The sequence below is a fragment of the Squalius cephalus genome (assembly GCF_949319135.1).
Source record: "Squalius cephalus genome assembly, chromosome: 10".
In the NCBI taxonomy this organism is placed as follows: domain Eukaryota; kingdom Metazoa; phylum Chordata; class Actinopteri; order Cypriniformes; family Leuciscidae; genus Squalius; species Squalius cephalus.
This window is the reverse complement of record NC_137131.1, coordinates 22,379,581-22,397,077: the sequence shown is the minus strand read 5'-3', so window position 1 is coordinate 22,397,077 and position 17,497 is coordinate 22,379,581.

The window sequence follows — 17,497 nt, the reverse complement described above, 5'->3', positions numbered from 1 at the left end:
GGAGCTTGCAAAAACTCCAGCCTATCAGGACATCGAGTCCACCAGTTTCCTAACAAGAAAAAGGCCGGTGCTATCTTTCGTGCCTGGGTGCAGTTTGTGCAGGTGAAGAGACGGGATTTCTCTTCCGCATCGGCTTCGGAAAACGCGGTCGTGTGTAGCGTTCACTTCAGATCGGAGGATTATCGTCCCGGCGATATGATGGAGCTCAACATGGGATACCGAAGTAAGAACCGGGTGAGACTCAGAGCTGGTGCGGTGCGGTTCCTTCAGTGCACGCATCTTCGGGTTCTCCCGCTGGATGTAGGCGTGAGCACAACATCAACTGGCAAACGCAATGTAAGCGGAACGAAACTGAGCTACTCGTTATTGTGTTTGTGTAGACTGTTTATCAGTTTGGACCAGTGCAGCGTGAGCCTGATCAAGCAACACTGTAACTGCGAGATCCAGTAAATAAAGCATTTGAATTCGCCACTGAAGTAATAACATCGCTGCGAGATCTAGTGAGAAATATTCACATTTCTCCGTTATTAACGGATCAAACAGCGCTGACGTGGAAACCAGGAATAAACATTGTGCAATGAATGAACGAACTATCCAGTGTCCACAGATCAGCAACATTCACCATGGCTTTACTGTAGTAACACTAACTGCAACCATGGAAGTTTGGCATTTTCCACAAAGGCCCAGTATGCATCCACCTCCCTGCAACACTGACTTTCCTCAGCTGTAAACATTGCCTCGCATTTCCCACACAAGCACCTATGGAACAAAAAAATGTATCAGGAATAAATATCTCTCTGTCTCTCGATGAGAAACCGCTAAGTTATATCACGTAACGTTAGTCTGGGCGGATATTAATGAGCATGACAAACGCCTGATCAAAGCTTAGTTTCTGTTATTGTAAGTTCCAATATGTTCTGTCTAACATTAATCCTGGCCTGTCCCTGCTCTCTTGGCAGCCTAGCAGGCTCATAATTGTATGGCTGTGGTCCGTCAACAATTTCCTCAGCGTCCGAAATGTCATTGCAATCCATTTTTCCCTGTTGTTTGAATCGACCGCTCTCCCTCGTGCTACGTCACGCCCGTCACGCCCATTTTCAGATGCGGAAGTAAAATTTTCTCACAAAAACGACTCCAGAAGCCACTGTAGCGTATTTCTAATTTTTTTTTTAAAGAAAATCTAGTTCCTACATTATTTTTCTATACATTGACTTGTTGGGTCTTCTAACCTGCAAGATGCTCTTTAAAAACATTTACAGTCATAAATATAGCATAGTGCTGTTGTGAAATCATAAAGGTTGTGATTCAGTTAAATAAATATATCCTCTGTTTTTTTGTTTGTTTGTTTGTTTTCACAGAGAAGACGCTTCAATTACATGAGTGCAGATTACATGTTAAAATTACCTCAGCTCCGGCCACAGTAAACGCTGCTCCAAGCAAACTCAGTCTCTGCAGTGCTGTTTGTTTACGTTTCCAATAACGTGCATTTGGGAACGCAAGTCGGACGCAGTTTGTGTTTCATAGTTGCACTGTTATCATTTATATTTGTTGAGCGCGTCTGGGTTTCTCAAACTGCTGTTCATCGCGATTTCAAAATAAAAGTTTAAACATAGCGATTTCAAAATAAAAGTTTAAACTCTCGCTCTGAGTTTGCATACTTTGATGTGCACATGTTCTTGTTCAAGAAATTACAGTGGCTGTAGCATTTCTATCGTACAGAAGTGGTCAAATATGAAAGGTTAAGTTGACATTTGAATTAATTGTTTGGACAATATTAAACAAGGATTTGATAATGCCTTAGTGTAACCAGGCCGCTGGCGCCCTCTGCAGGCATTTGCTATTTATGTACATAAGTTATGTTTATATTAGTTTATATAATTTATTTTACATGGGTATATTTTAACAGTGTTGTTCATTAAAACCAATATAATTACTTACTTTGATACTTTACTTGAACCAATTATTGTTGCTTGTTATTATATATTTGTATTTTAAGTCATTTTAAAGGCTGTTGTTAACTTGAGTCTATTTTTTACCACAATTTTTTTTATCCGATTACTTGAATAGAATACTCGATTACTAAAATAATCGATAGCTACAGCCCTATCATAATAAAAAAGATTGCTTTTTAAAGAAGCATTTTTAATGCATTTGTTTCCCAATACTGAAAGCTAATGAAAAGATCATATCCTCCTGGGACCCAGAAAAAAAAAGTTTTTTGAATTTAGTTGTTTTCCATGTCATCACACTGTTTAGAGCACAATAAACAAATGGTAAAAAAACATTTTTGCAAAATAATATTTTATTCATAAGTTATGCTATGTCCTCTGTATGTTAATTTGGTTTTTCACTTATATCTCGGTAACCAGAACGCGAAAAATTCTGAAACTCAGAGCATAGATCGTGCTTGAGGAGCCCTGTTGAATGAGACCATCACAGTGTTTTTGGGCGATTGGGGCCGGGAGCTATGACCATTCAAAGGCATGTCTTTTGGAGCATTTTTCTCTGGAATGCCGAGGGCAAATTACACCACATTTGAATCGAAGCTAGCCAAGGATGGGCCCTTTCCAATGAGCCCTCACACAAGGTTCGGGGTGATCTGGTTCGGGAGTTACGGCCGTTCAAAGTCGGGGGTCCCGCGGACTAGCGTTCCGTGGGGGGGCGCTCCCCGAGGCCCGCGACGCTACGTTTCGATCAAGAGCCCGGAGAGGTCCTTACCATCAAAATTTGAGCGCGCGGCGACTTTCCGTTTTCGAGTTATGAGTGAATTTGTACTGGGGGGGGCGTGGCCTAAATGGCGGACAAGGTTTTACTTTCGTTTTCTAAATGAAAAACAATTGTCAATAGTAACACTCCAATAGATGCATTTTGACAAAATGTGATTGTAAATGTTAAAATAATGATTTTATAAAGTCTAAATATGAATTATATAACAATATTAGGGAGTAGTATGATGAAATGACAGCAGGGGGCAGTACAATACCACTTATTGGCTTAATATGCCATGTTATATCATTTTTACCTTTTTAACTGTTATAGAGGCAATTTTTGTGTGATCTGTCTGAAATTTTTCATGCTTGTTAAGAGTAACATGTTCTGACTAGATCTGAAAGATATTTAAAAGATATAGGCTTTTGGGGACACTTGGTCAAGGCTACATATTGAAGTGACCCTATTATAGCCATCCAAATGAAGAAGTTATACTTTTTCTGATAATTATTGATCTAGAGAGTCCAGAGAATTGTACTGCACTAGATTTGAAGATTATGATTTGAAAATTATAAGATCAGAGATGGAAAAGACCATTTACAGCCAATACAGGCAGTTTACCATAGGAAATATATGGCTTTAAAGCCTTTTAACAGATATAGTGCCACCTTTGGTCCGATCTCCATAAAATTTTGCATGCTTGTTAATGATGATATGTCACATATGCTCACCAATTTTTGTGAAGTTCTGAGTTTTCATTTAGGATTTATAGGGTTTTTAGTGTATTTTGCCACGCCCATTTTATAAATGACCCTATTACAGCCATCCAAATGCAAAAGTTCAACTTTTTTTCGATAATTATTGATCTAGAGAGTCCAGAGAATTGTCCTAGACTGGTCTGGTTCCGATCGGGCGAAAAACCTAGGACTAGTTCGCAAAAGTAGGTTTTTAACATATTCGCGAATAATTAATGAACGGTTTGATTGACAGCAATGGTTCTTGAGGCAAAGTTGTTCAGCATGAGGAGATCTATCAAATGATATGCATATTGTGTGGATATTTGTAACACCACGTGATTACAGAGCCATAAAACTCGTTAGCGCCAACTAGTGGCCGATTTCTTTCAAAATTCTTACAGACCTCTAGGGCCATGAGTCGAACATGCCCATCGAGTTTCGTTCCGATCGACCTCCGATAACCTTGTCTTATAGGTGCTCAAACTTCATTGGCCGATGGCGGCCATGTTTTTTGAGATACGCCAATGTCCTCATAGATATACATGGCACCTTGGACCAAGACACTGCATACCAATTTTCAAGTCAATTGGACTAACGGTCAGGTGGTTATAGCCCTTTTCACGTTTTTTTCATGTTATAGCGCCACCTTGTGTTCAATCGTCGCGATTTTTTTACTGTGACCCCAGATTGAACTCATACACATGTGTACCAAGTTTGGTGAAGATACCTCATTTACTTCTGGAGTTATAGCCATTTTAGTAAAATAGGCCCCTCCCACAATGTACGTTTTGGCGTCCCTTAGCGACCGTGAATCGAAATTTCAACTTTTTTTTGATAATTATTGATAATCAGACTCCAGAGAACATTTCTGCACTGGTTTGGTTCCGATCGGGCGAAAAACCTAGGACTAGTTCGCAAAAGTAGTTTTTTAACAAAATTCAAAATGGCGGAAAAATTTGCATACCGGAAATGAAATCGGAGATATACGTTTTGTTCAACAGGTTTCCAGCTTTCCAATGATATAAGACACTTGAGTCTACGACATACGGTCTAGGAGTTATGATCAGTTTCGCGCTTTTGGTTGCTATAGCGCCACCTATGGGCCAATCGGGGTCATACTCTCTGAACCTTTCCTCGATTTTTGTACTACCATCTGGCAAAGTTTCAAGGTTCCAGCTCTTACGGTTTTGGCTGCACGATGCGTTTTACGGCAGAATAATAATAATAATTAAAGCTGCAAGCAGCATTTATCGGGGTTCAAGCATTTAAGGCCTTTAAGCACATAAGCATTTAAGACATTAAGTTTTATTTAGAAAGCTTTTAACCACTGAAATAATAGATGGAAAAGTCCATTTACAGCCAATACAGGCAATTTACCATAGGAAATATATGGTTTTCAAACCTTTTTAACAGTTATAGCGCCACCTATGGTCCGATCAACATGAAATTTGGCATGCTTGTTTAGAATATTATGGCACATATGCTCACCAATTTTCGTGAAGTTCTGAGTTTTCGTTTAGGATTTAAAAGCTTTTGAGTGCATTTTGCCACGCCCATTTTCTTTATGACCCAATTATAGCCATACGAAAAATTCAAAAGTTCAACTTTTTTTCGATAATTATTGATCTAGAGAGTCCAGAGAATTGTCCTAGACTGATCTGGTTCCGATCGGGCGAAAAACCAGGGACTAGTTCGCAAAAGTAGGTTTTTAACATATTCGCGAATAATTAATGAACGATTTGATTGACAGCTATGGTTCTTGAGGCAATGTTGTTCAGCATGAGCAGATCTATCAAATGATATGCATTTTGTGACAATAAGTGTAACACCACGTGATTACAGAGCCGTAAAACTCGTTAGCGCCAACTAGTGGCCGATTTCTTTCAAAATTCTTACAGACCTCTAGGGCTATGAGTTGAACATGCCCATCGAGTTTCGTTCCGATCGGCCTCCGTTAACCTTGTCTAATAGGTGCTCAAACTTCATTGGCCGATGGCGGCCATGTTTTTTGAGATACACCAATGTCCTCATAGACATACATGACACCTTGGGCCAAGACACTGCATACCAATTTTCAAGTCAATCGGACTAACGGTCAGGTGGTTAAAGCCTGTTTTATGTTTTTTTCAAGTTATAGCGCCACCATGTGGCCAATCGCCGCGATTTTTTTACTGTGACCTCAGATTGACCTCTTACACATGTGTACCGAGTTTGGTGAAGATACCTCATTTACTTCTGGAGTTATAGCCATTTTAGTAAAATAGGCCCCTCCCACAACATACGTTTTGGCGCCCCTTAGCGTCCGTGAATCGAAATTTCAACTTTTTTTCAATAATTATTGATATTCAGACTCCAGAGAACATTTCTGTACTGGTTTGGTTCCGATCGGGCGAAAAACCTAGGACTAGTTCGCAAAAGTAGGTTTTTGGCAAAATTCAAAATGGCGGAAAATCTATCATGGCGGAAATGAAATCGGAGATATACGTTTTGTTCGTCAGGCATCCAGCTTCCCAATGATATAAGACACTTGAGTCTACGACATACGGTCTAGGAGTTCTGAGCAGTTTCGCGCTTTTGGTTGCTGTAGCGCCACCTATGGGCCGATTTGGCTAAGTCCGTGTATCTGAGTAGCGAGCAATACTACTACCATTTGACCAAGTATCACGTCTCTAGGCCTTACGGTTTTGGCTGCACGATGCGTTTTAGGGAAGAATAATAATAATAATTAAAGCTGCAAGCAGCATTTATCGGGGTTCAAGCATTTAAGGCCTTTAAGGCCTTTAAGTACGAAAGCATCAAAAGTTATTAAGTTTTATTTAGCAAGCCAAAAAACTCTCTAGCGCCAACTAGTGGCTGATTTCTTTCAAAATTCTTACAGACCTCTAGAGCCATGATTCGATCATGCCTACCGAGTTTTGTTCCGATCGGCCTCCGTTAACCTTGTCTAATAGGTGTTTAAATTTCATTGGTCATGTTTTTCGAGATACGCCAATGTCCTCATAGACATACATGGCACCTTGGACCAAGACACTGCATACCAATTTTCAAGTCAATCGGACTAACGGTCAGGTAGTCATAGCCCTTTTCATGTTTTTTTCATGTTATAGCACCACCTAGTGTTCAATCGTCGTGACTTTGTTACCGTTTCTCCATCAGCTGGTTCTCATTCACATCCCTCTTACACACCTGTTCTCAATCTTTCTCTTTTGTCTTCGCTATATCTAGCTCTCTCTTTCTTGTTTGTGTTGTCGGATTATTGTTTGACTGTGATGCACGTCGATGGTTATAGCTCTGAAAAGAAACCTAAGTCCTGTCCTGTCCTGTCGGGTCCTGCTGTTAACTGTGCAACTGTTATCATTTGCTGTGAGTTACCTATTCTGTGCTGTACCCAGTGTTCTCCGTGGAGAATAGCAGAGGGTTCCACTGCTCACCTGCTTCCCAGTCCTCGCTGCCCAGGAGTGGCCAGATCGACAGTATCCTCAGTTTCTTCATTCAATGAGTTGATCTACAGCATCCTCTGTTTATTTATATTCTGAGAGAAGCAACGAACTAAGTCTTTGTTTCATTGTCTGAGAAGTGACTTTCTGTTATCAGCCTGCACGGCGTTATCTTGTTTCAATTAAAAGAGGACATTACCTGCTTTTCGTCTCTGGACCTCTCTGTTTTATCACAGTTCTAGCATAGTTTACCATGATTTACCATGTTCTAGCATGATGTACCATGATATACCATGTTCTAGAATGATGTACCAGGATTGTAGTATGATTTACCTTGATACACCACATTCTAGTATTATTTATTATGATTTACCATGTTTAAGTGTGATTTACCATGATTTACCACATTGCTAGCAATTATGTGAAGTATCAGTAAAGATGAAGTGATAAACTCTGACAAAATATGATTGTGCTACAATAGTAATTGTTATATAAGTGATTTTTTGTGTTTTATTTTTATATAAGTGATTTTTAGTGTCTAATGAATGCAAAAGCATATGTGAGTAGACTTCATTAATGAGTAGAATGGCCAGCAGAGGGCAGTAGAAGACCACATATTGGCTCACTTTCAATTTAAACTTCTTGATTTTCACCATTTTTCTGCACTAAAGCAAACCAGTTTTTCCATTTTAACTCCATAATGCATGTTTACACACACACACACACACACACACACACACACAAAGACAAATGTTGTTGTTGTTTTTTCAATGCTATTGGGATATGTCATTATGAAAATATATTTGAATGGTCAATAAACATTTCACAAAGTCTTTGTAAGCTATAAATCAGATCATTCAGAATTTATTCAGAAACCTTAAAGTTTTGAACATTATGATATGAAAATTATATGATCAGAGATGGAAAAGACCATTTACAGCCAATACAGGCAGTTTACCATAGGAAATATATGATTTTAAAGCTTTTTAACAGTTATAGCGCCACCTATCGTCCGATCTCCATAGAATTTTTCATGCTTGTTAATGATGTTATGTCACATATGCTGACCAATTTTTGTGAAGTTCTGAGTTTTTATTTAGGATTTATAGGCTTTTTAATGTATTTTGACACGCCCATTTTATAAATTACCCTATTACAGCCATCCAAATGCAAAAGTTCAACTTTTTTTTGATAATTATTGATCTAGAGAGTCCAGAGAATTGTCCTAGACTGGTCTGGTTCCGATCGGGCAAAAAACCTAGGACTAGTTCGCAAAAGTAGGTTTTTAACATATTAATGAATAATTAATGAACAGTTTGATTGACAGCAATGGTTCTTGAGGCAAAGTTGTTGAGCATGAGCAGATCTATCTAATGATATGCATTTTGTGACAATAAGTGTAACACCACGTGATTACAGAGCCTTAAAACTCGTTAGCGCCAACTAGTGGCCGATTTCTTTCAAAATTCTTACAGACCTCTAGGGGCTTGAGCCGAACATGCCCACCGAGTTTCGTTCCGATCGGACTTCGTTAATAGGTGCTCAAACCTCATTTGCCAATGGCGGCCATGTTTTTCGAGATACGCCAATATCCTTTTAGACATACATGGCCCCTTGGGCCAAGACACTGCATACCAAATTTCAAGTCATTCGGAAAAACGGTCAGGTGCCTATACGTTTTTTTTATTTTATAGCGCCACCATGCGGCCAATCGACGCAATTTTTTTACTGTGACCTCAAATTGACCTCCTACATATGTGTACCAAGTTTGGTGAAGATATCTCATTTCGTTCACGAGTTATAACAATTTTAGTAAAACTGACTCCGCCTCATTCGAACATTTTGGCGCCCCGTAGTGACCATGAATCGAAATTTCAACTTTTTTTCGATAATTATTGATATTCAGACTCCAGAGAACATTTCTGCACTGGTTTGGTTCCGATCGGACAAAAAACCACAGACTAGTTTGCAAAAGTAGGTTTTTGACAAAATTCAAAATGGCGGAAAAATTTGCCTACCGGAAATGAAATCGGAGATATACGTTTTGTCCGCCTTGATCCAAAGATTATAGTGATATAAGACACTTGAGTCTATGACAAACAGTCTAGGAGTTATTAGCGATTTTATACTTTTGCTTACTATAGCGCCACCTATTGGCCAATCGGGGTCATAATTTGATAACCTCTCCTCGATTTTTGTACTACCTTCTGGCAAAGTCTCAAGTCTCCAGCACTTACGGTTTGGGCTGCACGATGCGTTTTACGGCAGAATAATAATAATAAAAATCAGGACAATTACAATAGGGTTTCAGCACTTCGTGCTTGAACCCCTAATTAAAGCTGCAAGCAGCATTTATCGGGGTTCAAGCAGTTAAGGCCTTTAAGGCATTTAAGCACAAAAGCATCAAAAGTTATTAAGATTTATTTAGCAAGCATGTAACCACTGACATAATAGATGGAAAAGACCATTTACAGCCAATACAGGCAGTTTACCATGGGATATATATGGTTTTAAAGCTTTTTAACAGTTATAGCGCCACCTATGGTCCGATCTCCATAAAATTGTTTACTGTGACCTCAAATTGAACCCATACACATGTGTACTGAGTTTGGTGAAGATATCTCATTTACTTCTTGAGTTATAGCCATTTGAGTAAAATAGGCTCCTCCCACAACGATTTGCCACATTCTAGAATTATTTAATATGATTCTAGCATGATTTACTATCATATACCATGTTCCAGAATGATTTATTAGGATTCTAGCATGATTTACCTTGATACACCTCATTTCAGTATTATTTACTATGATTTACAATGTTTCTAGCATGATTAACCACATTACTAGCAATTATGTCAAGTGTCAGTGCAAATGAGGTGATGAACACTGACAAAATATTATTGTGTTATAATAGTTAGTTATATACGTGATTTTTAGTGTGTGTCCAAGTATGAATGCAAAAGCACATGTAAAATATTTCATTATTAAGTAGAATGGCCAGCAGAGGGCACTAGAAGACCACTTATTGGCTCACTTTCACTTTAAACCAGTTTTCTGCACTAAAGCAAACCAGTTTTTCCATGTTAACTCAATGCATGCTTACACACACACACACACACACACACACACACACACACACACACACACACACACACATACACACACAGCATAGTTAACCATGGTTTACCATGATATACCACGTTCTAGTATTATTTACCAGGAGATAAACGACAATCTAGTATTATTTACTTTGATTTACCATGTTTCTAGCCTGATTTATCACATTACTAGCAATTATTTGAAGTGTCAGTGCAAATAAAGTGATTAACACTGACAAAATATGATTGTGTTATAATAGTTATTGCTATATAAGTGATTTTTTTAGTGTGTATTCAAGTATGAATGCAAGCACATGTTGAAATATTTCATTAATAAGTAGAATGGCCAGCAGAGGGCAGTAGAAGACCACTTATTGGCTCACTTTCACTTTAAACCAGTTTTCTGCACTAAAGCAAACCAGTTTATCCATGTTAACTCAATGCATGCTTACACACACACACACACACACACACACACACACACACACACACACACACACACACACACACACACACACACACACACAGCATAGTTAACCATGATTTACCATGATTTACCACATTACTAGCAATTATTTGAAGTGTCAGTGCAAATAAAGTGATTAACACTGACAAAATATGATTGTGTTATAATAGTTATTGCTATATAAGTGATTTTTAGTGTGTATTCAAGTATAAATGCAAGCACATGTGGAAAAATTTAATTAATAAGTAGAATGGCCAGCAGAGGGCAGTAGAAGACCACTTATTGGCTCACTTTCACTTTAAACCTCATGATTTTGACCAGTTTTCTGCACTAAAGCAAACCAGTGTTTCCATGTTAACTCAATAATGCATACTTGCTACATATGCTACACACAATAATGCTACACACACACACACACACACACACACACACACACACACACACACACACACAAATGTTTCAGTGATATTGGTGTCACATTCACCTTCATCACATTCACCTTCTGTCTTCATCACATTCACCATCTGTCGTCATCACCTGCACCTGCTCCTCATCACCCTCCTCATCATCACCTGCTCCTCATCATCATAACCGTCACCTGTTGTCCTTGTCTTGATCTGTGTATTTAAGTTCCCCTCTCATCCATTATCATTGTCGGTTATTGTTTGTGCACTAGCACTCTGTTATGTTTGTTTTCATGTTGGAAAATAAAACCTTTGTTATATTTGTACCACACACACACACACACACACACACACACCATCATTTATCATGATTTACCATGGCTGATACCAATACCAATATGAGAAAATGACTATTTTAAACAGCAGGGGGCAGTAAAATACCACTTATTGGCTTAACATGCCATTAATTCATATCATTTTCACCTTTTTAACTGTTATAGAGGCAAATTTTGTCCGATCTGTCTGAAAATTTTCATGCTTGTTCAGGGTGATATTTCACACGTTCTGACTTGTTTTTAAGAAGGTCTGAGCATTGATTAAAGAGATATAGGCTTTCGGGGACACTTGGTAAAGGCCAGATTTTGAAGTGAACCTATTATAGCTATCCAAATGAAGTAGTTCAACTTTTTCTGACAATTATTGATCTAGTGAGTCCAGAGAATTGTATTGCACTAGTTTTGAACATTATGATATGAAAATTATATGATCAGAGATGGAAAAGACCATTTACAGCCAATACAGGCAGTTTACCATAGGAAATATATGATTTTAAAGCTTTTTAACAGTTATAGCGCCAACTATCGTCCGATCTCCATAGAATTTTGCATGCTTGTTAATGATGTTATGACACATAGGCTGACCAATTTTTGTGAAGTTCTGAGTTTTTATTTAGGATTTATAGGCTTTTTAATGTATTTTGACACGCCCATTTTATAAATTACCCTATTACAGCCATCCAAATGCAAAAGTTCAACTTTTTTTGGATAATTATTGATCTAGAGAGTCCAGAGAATTGTCCTAGACTGGTCTGGTTCCGATCGGGCAAAAAACCTAGGACTAGTTCGCAAAAGTAGGTTTTTAACATATTAATGAATAATTAATGAACAGTTTGATTGACAGCAATGGTTCTTGAGGCAAAGTTGTTCAGGATGAGGAGATCTATCAAATGATATGCATATTGTGTGGATATTTGTAACACCACGTGATTACAGAGCCGTAAAACTCGTTAGCGCCAACTAGTGGCCGATTTCTTTCAAAATTCTTACAGACCTTTAGGGCCATGAGCCGAACATGCCCATTGAGTTTCGTTCCGATCGGCCTCCGTTAACCTTGTCTAATAGGTGCTCAAACTTCGTTGGCCGATGGCGGCCATGTTTTTTGAGATACGCCAATGTCCTCATACACATACATGGCACCTTGGACCAAGACACTGCATACCAATTTTCAAGTCAAACGGACTAACGGTCAGGTGGTTATAGCCTGTTTTATGTTTTTTTCATTTTATAGCGCCACCATGAGGCCAATCGTCGCGATTTTTTTACTGTGACCCCAGAGTAAGCTCATACACATGTGTACCAAGTTTGGTGAAGATACCTCATTTACATCGGGAGTTATAGCCATTTTAGTAAAATAGGCCCCTCCCACAACGTACGTTTTGGCGCCCCTTAGCGACCGTGAATCGAAATTTCCACTTTTTTTCGATAATTATTGATATTCAGTCTCCAGAGAACATTTCTGCACTAGATTGGTTCCAATCGGGCAAAAAACCAGGGACTAGTTCGCAAAAGTAGATTTTTGACAAAATTCAAAATGGCGGAAAATCTATCATGGCGGAAATGAAATCGGAGATATACGTTTTGTTCGTCAGGCGTCCAGCTTTCCAATGATATAAGACACTTGAGTCTACGACATACGGTCTAGGAGTTATGAGCAGTTTCGCGCTTTTGGTTGTTATAGCGCCACCTATGGGCCAATCGGGGTCATAATCTCTGAACCTTTCCTCGATTTTTGTACTACCATATGTCAAAGTTTCAAAGTTCCAGCTCTTACGGTTTGGGCTGCACGATGCGTTTTACGGCGGAATAATAATAATAATAATAATAATTAAAGCTGCAAGCAGCATTTATCGGGGTTCAAGCAGTTAAGGCCTTTAAGGCATTTAAGCACAAAAGCATCAAAAGTTATTAAGATTTATTTAGCAAGCATGTAACCACTGACATAATAGATGGAAAAGACCATTTACAGCCAATACAGGCAATTTGCCATGGGATATATATGGTTTTAAAGCTTTTTAACAGTTATAGCGCCACCTATGGTCCGATCTCCATAAAATTGTTTACTGTGACCTCAAATTGAACCCATACACATGTGTACTGAGTTTGGTGAAGATATCTCATTTACTTCTTGAGTTATAGCCATTTGAGTAAAATAGGCTCCTCCCACAACGATTTGCCACATTCTAGAATTATTTAATATGATTCTAGCATGATTTACTATCATATACCATGTTCCAGAATGATTTATTAGGATTCTAGCATGATTTACCTTGATACACCTCATTTCAGTATTATTTACTATGATTTACAATGTTTCTAGCATGATTAACCACATTACTAGCAATTATGTGAAGTGTCAGTGCAAATGAGGTGATGAACACTGACAAAATATTATTGTGTTATAATAGTTAGTTATATACGTGATTTTTAGTGTGTGTCCAAGTATGAATGCAAAAGCACTTGTAAAATATTTCATTATTAAGTAGAATGGCCAGCAGAGGGCACTAGAAGACCACTTATTGGCTCACTTTCACTTTAAACCAGTTTTCTGCACTAAAGCAAACCAGTTTTTCCATGTTAACTCAATGCATGCTTACACACACACACACACACACACACACACACACACACACACACACACACACACACACACACACACACACACACACACACACACACACACACACATACACACACAGCATAGTTAACCATGATTTACCATGATATACCACGTTCTAGTATTATTTACCAGGAGATAAACGACAATCTAGTATTATTTACTTTGATTTACCATGTTTCTAGCCTGATTTATCACATTACTAGCAATTATTTGAAGTGTCAGTGCAAATAAAGTGATTAACACTGACAAAATATGATTGTGTTATAATAGTTATTGCTATATAAGTGATTTTTTTAGTGTGTATTCAAGTATGAATGCAAGCACATGTTGAAATATTTCATTAATAAGTAGAATGGCCAGCAGAGGGCAGTAGAAGACCACTTATTGGCTCACTTTCACTTTAAACCAGTTTTCTGCACTAAAGCAAACCAGTTTATCCATGTTAACTCAATGCATGCTTACACACACACACACACACACACACACACACACACACACACACACACACACACACACACACACACACACAGCATAGTTAACCATGATTTACCATGATTTACCACATTACTAGCAATTATTTGAAGTGTCAGTGCAAATAAAGTGATTAACACTGACAAAATATGATTGTGTTATAATAGTTATTGCTATATAAGTGATTTTTAGTGTGTATTCAAGTATAAATGCAAGCACATGTGGAAAAATTTAATTAATAAGTAGAATGGCCAGCAGAGGGCAGTAGAAGACCACTTATTGGCTCACTTTCACTTTAAACCTCATGATTTTGACCAGTTTTCTGCACTAAAGCAAACCAGTGTTTCCATGTTAACTCAATAATGCATACTTGCTACATATGCTACACACACGAATGCTACACACACACACACACACACACACACACACACACACACACACACACACACACACACACACACAAATGTTTCAGTGATATTAGTGTCACATTCACCTTCATCACATTCACCTTCTGTCTTCATCACATTCACCATCTGTCGTCATCACCTGCACCTGCTCCTCATCACCCTCCTCATCATCACCTGCTCCTCATCATCATAACCGTCACCTGTTGTCCTTGTCTTGATCTGTGTATTTAAGTTCCCCTCTCATCCATTATCATTGTCGGTTATTGTTTGTGCACTAGCACTCTGTTATGTTTGTTTTCATGTTGGAAAATAAAACCTTTGTTATATTTGTACCACACACACACACACACACACACACACACACACACACACACACACACACACACACACACACACACACACACACACACCATCATTTATCATGATTTACCATGGCTGATACCAATACCAATATGAGAAAATGACTATTTTAAACAGCAGGGGGCAGTAAAATACCACTTATTGGCTTAACATGCCATTAATTCATATCATTTTCACCTTTTTAACTGTTATAGAGGCAAATTTTGTCCGATCTGTCTGAAAATTTTCATGCTAGTTCAGGGTAATATTTCACACGTTCTGACTTGTTTTTAAGAAGGTCTGAGCATTGATTAAAGAGATATAGGCTTTCGGGGACACTTGGTAAAGGCCAGATTTTGAAGTGAACCTATTATAGCTATCCAAATGAAGTAGTTCAACTTTTTCTGACAATTATTGATCTAGTGAGTCCAGAGAATTGTATTGCACTAGTTTTGAACATTATGATATGAAAATTATATGATCAGAGATGGAAAAGACCATTTACAGCCAATACAGGCAGTTTACCATAGGAAATATATGATTTTAAAGCTTTTTAACAGTTATAGCGCCACCTATCGTCCGATCTCCATAGAATTTTTCATGCTTGTTAATGATGTTATGTCACATATGCTGACCAATTTTTGTGAAGTTCTGAGTTTTTATTTAGGATTTATAGGGTTTTTAGTGTATTTTGCCACGCCCATTTTATAAATGACCCTATTACAGCCATCCAAATGCAAAAGTTCAACTTTTTTTTGATAATTATTGATCTAGAGAGTCCAGAGAATTGTCCTAGACTGGTCTGGTTCCGATCGGGCAAAAAACCTAGGACTAGTTCGCAAAAGTAGTTTTTTAACATATTAATGAATAATTAATGAACAGTTTGATTGACAGCAATGGTTCTTGAGGCAAAGTTGTTCAGGATGAGGAGATCTATCAAATGATATGCATATTGTGTGGATATTTGTAACACCACGTGATTACAGAGCCGTAAAACTCGTTAGCGCCAACTAGTGGCCAATTTCTTTCAAAATTCTTACAGACCTTTAGGGCCATGAGCCGAACATGCCCATTGAGTTTCGTTCCGATCGGCCTCCGTTAACCTTGTCTAATAGGTGTTAAAATTTCATTGGCCAATGGCGGCCATGTTTTTTGAGATACGCAAATGTCCTCATACACATACATGGCACCTTGGACCAAGACACTGCATACCAATTTTCAAGTCAATCGGACTAACGGTCAGGTGGTTATAGCCTGTTTTATGTTTTTTTCATTTTATAGCGCCACCATGAGGCCAATCGTCGCGATTTTTTTACTGTGACCCCAGAGTAAGCTCATACACATGTGTACCAAGTTTGGTGAAGATACCTCATTTACATCGGGAGTTACAGCCATTTTAGTAAAATAGGCCCCTCCCACAACGTACGTTTTGGCGCCCCTTAGTGACCGTGAATCGAAATTTCCACTTTTTTTCGATAATTATTGATATTCAGTCTCCAGAGAACATTTCTGCATTAGTTTGGTTCCAATCGGGCAAAAAACCAGGGACTAGTTCGCAAAAATAGATTTTTGACAAAATTCAAAATGGCGGAAAATCTATCATGGCGGAAATGAAATCGGAGATATACGTTTTGTTCGTCAGGCGTCCAGCTTTCCAATGATATAAGACACTTGAGTCTACGACATACGGTCTAGGAGTTATGAGCAGTTTCGCGCTTTTGGTTGTTATAGCGCCACCTATGGGCCAATCGGGGTCATAATCTCTGAACCTTTCCTCGATTTTTGTACTACCATCTGTCAAAGTTTCAAAGTTCCAGCTCTTACGGTTTGGGCTGCACGATGCGTTTTAGCGGAGAAGAATAATAATAATAATAATAAAAATCCTTACAATTACAATAGGGTTTCAGCACTTCGTGCTTGAACCCCTAATAAAAATCAGGGCAATTACAATAGGGTTTCAGCACTTCGTGCTTGAACCCCTAATTAAAGCTGCAAGCAGCATTTATCGGGGTTCAAGCAGTTAAGGCCTTTAAGGCATTTAAGCACAAAAGCATCAAAAGTTATTAAGATTTATTTAGCAAGCATGTAACCACTGACATAATAGATGGAAAAGACCATTTACAGCCAATACAGGCAGTTTACCATGGGATATATATGGTTTTAAAGCTTTTTAACAGTTATAGCGCCACCTATGGTCCGATCTCCATAAAATTGTTTACTGTGACCTCAAATTGAACCCATACACATGTGTACTGAGTTTGGTGAAGATATCTCATTTACTTCTTGAGTTATAGCCATTTGAGTAAAATAGGCTCCTCCCACAACGATTTGCCACATTCTAGAATTATTTAATATGATTCTAGCATGATTTACTATCATATACCATGTTCCAGAATGATTTATTAGGATTCTAGCATGATTTACCTTGATACACCTCATTTCAGTATTATTTACTATGATTTACAATGTTTCTAG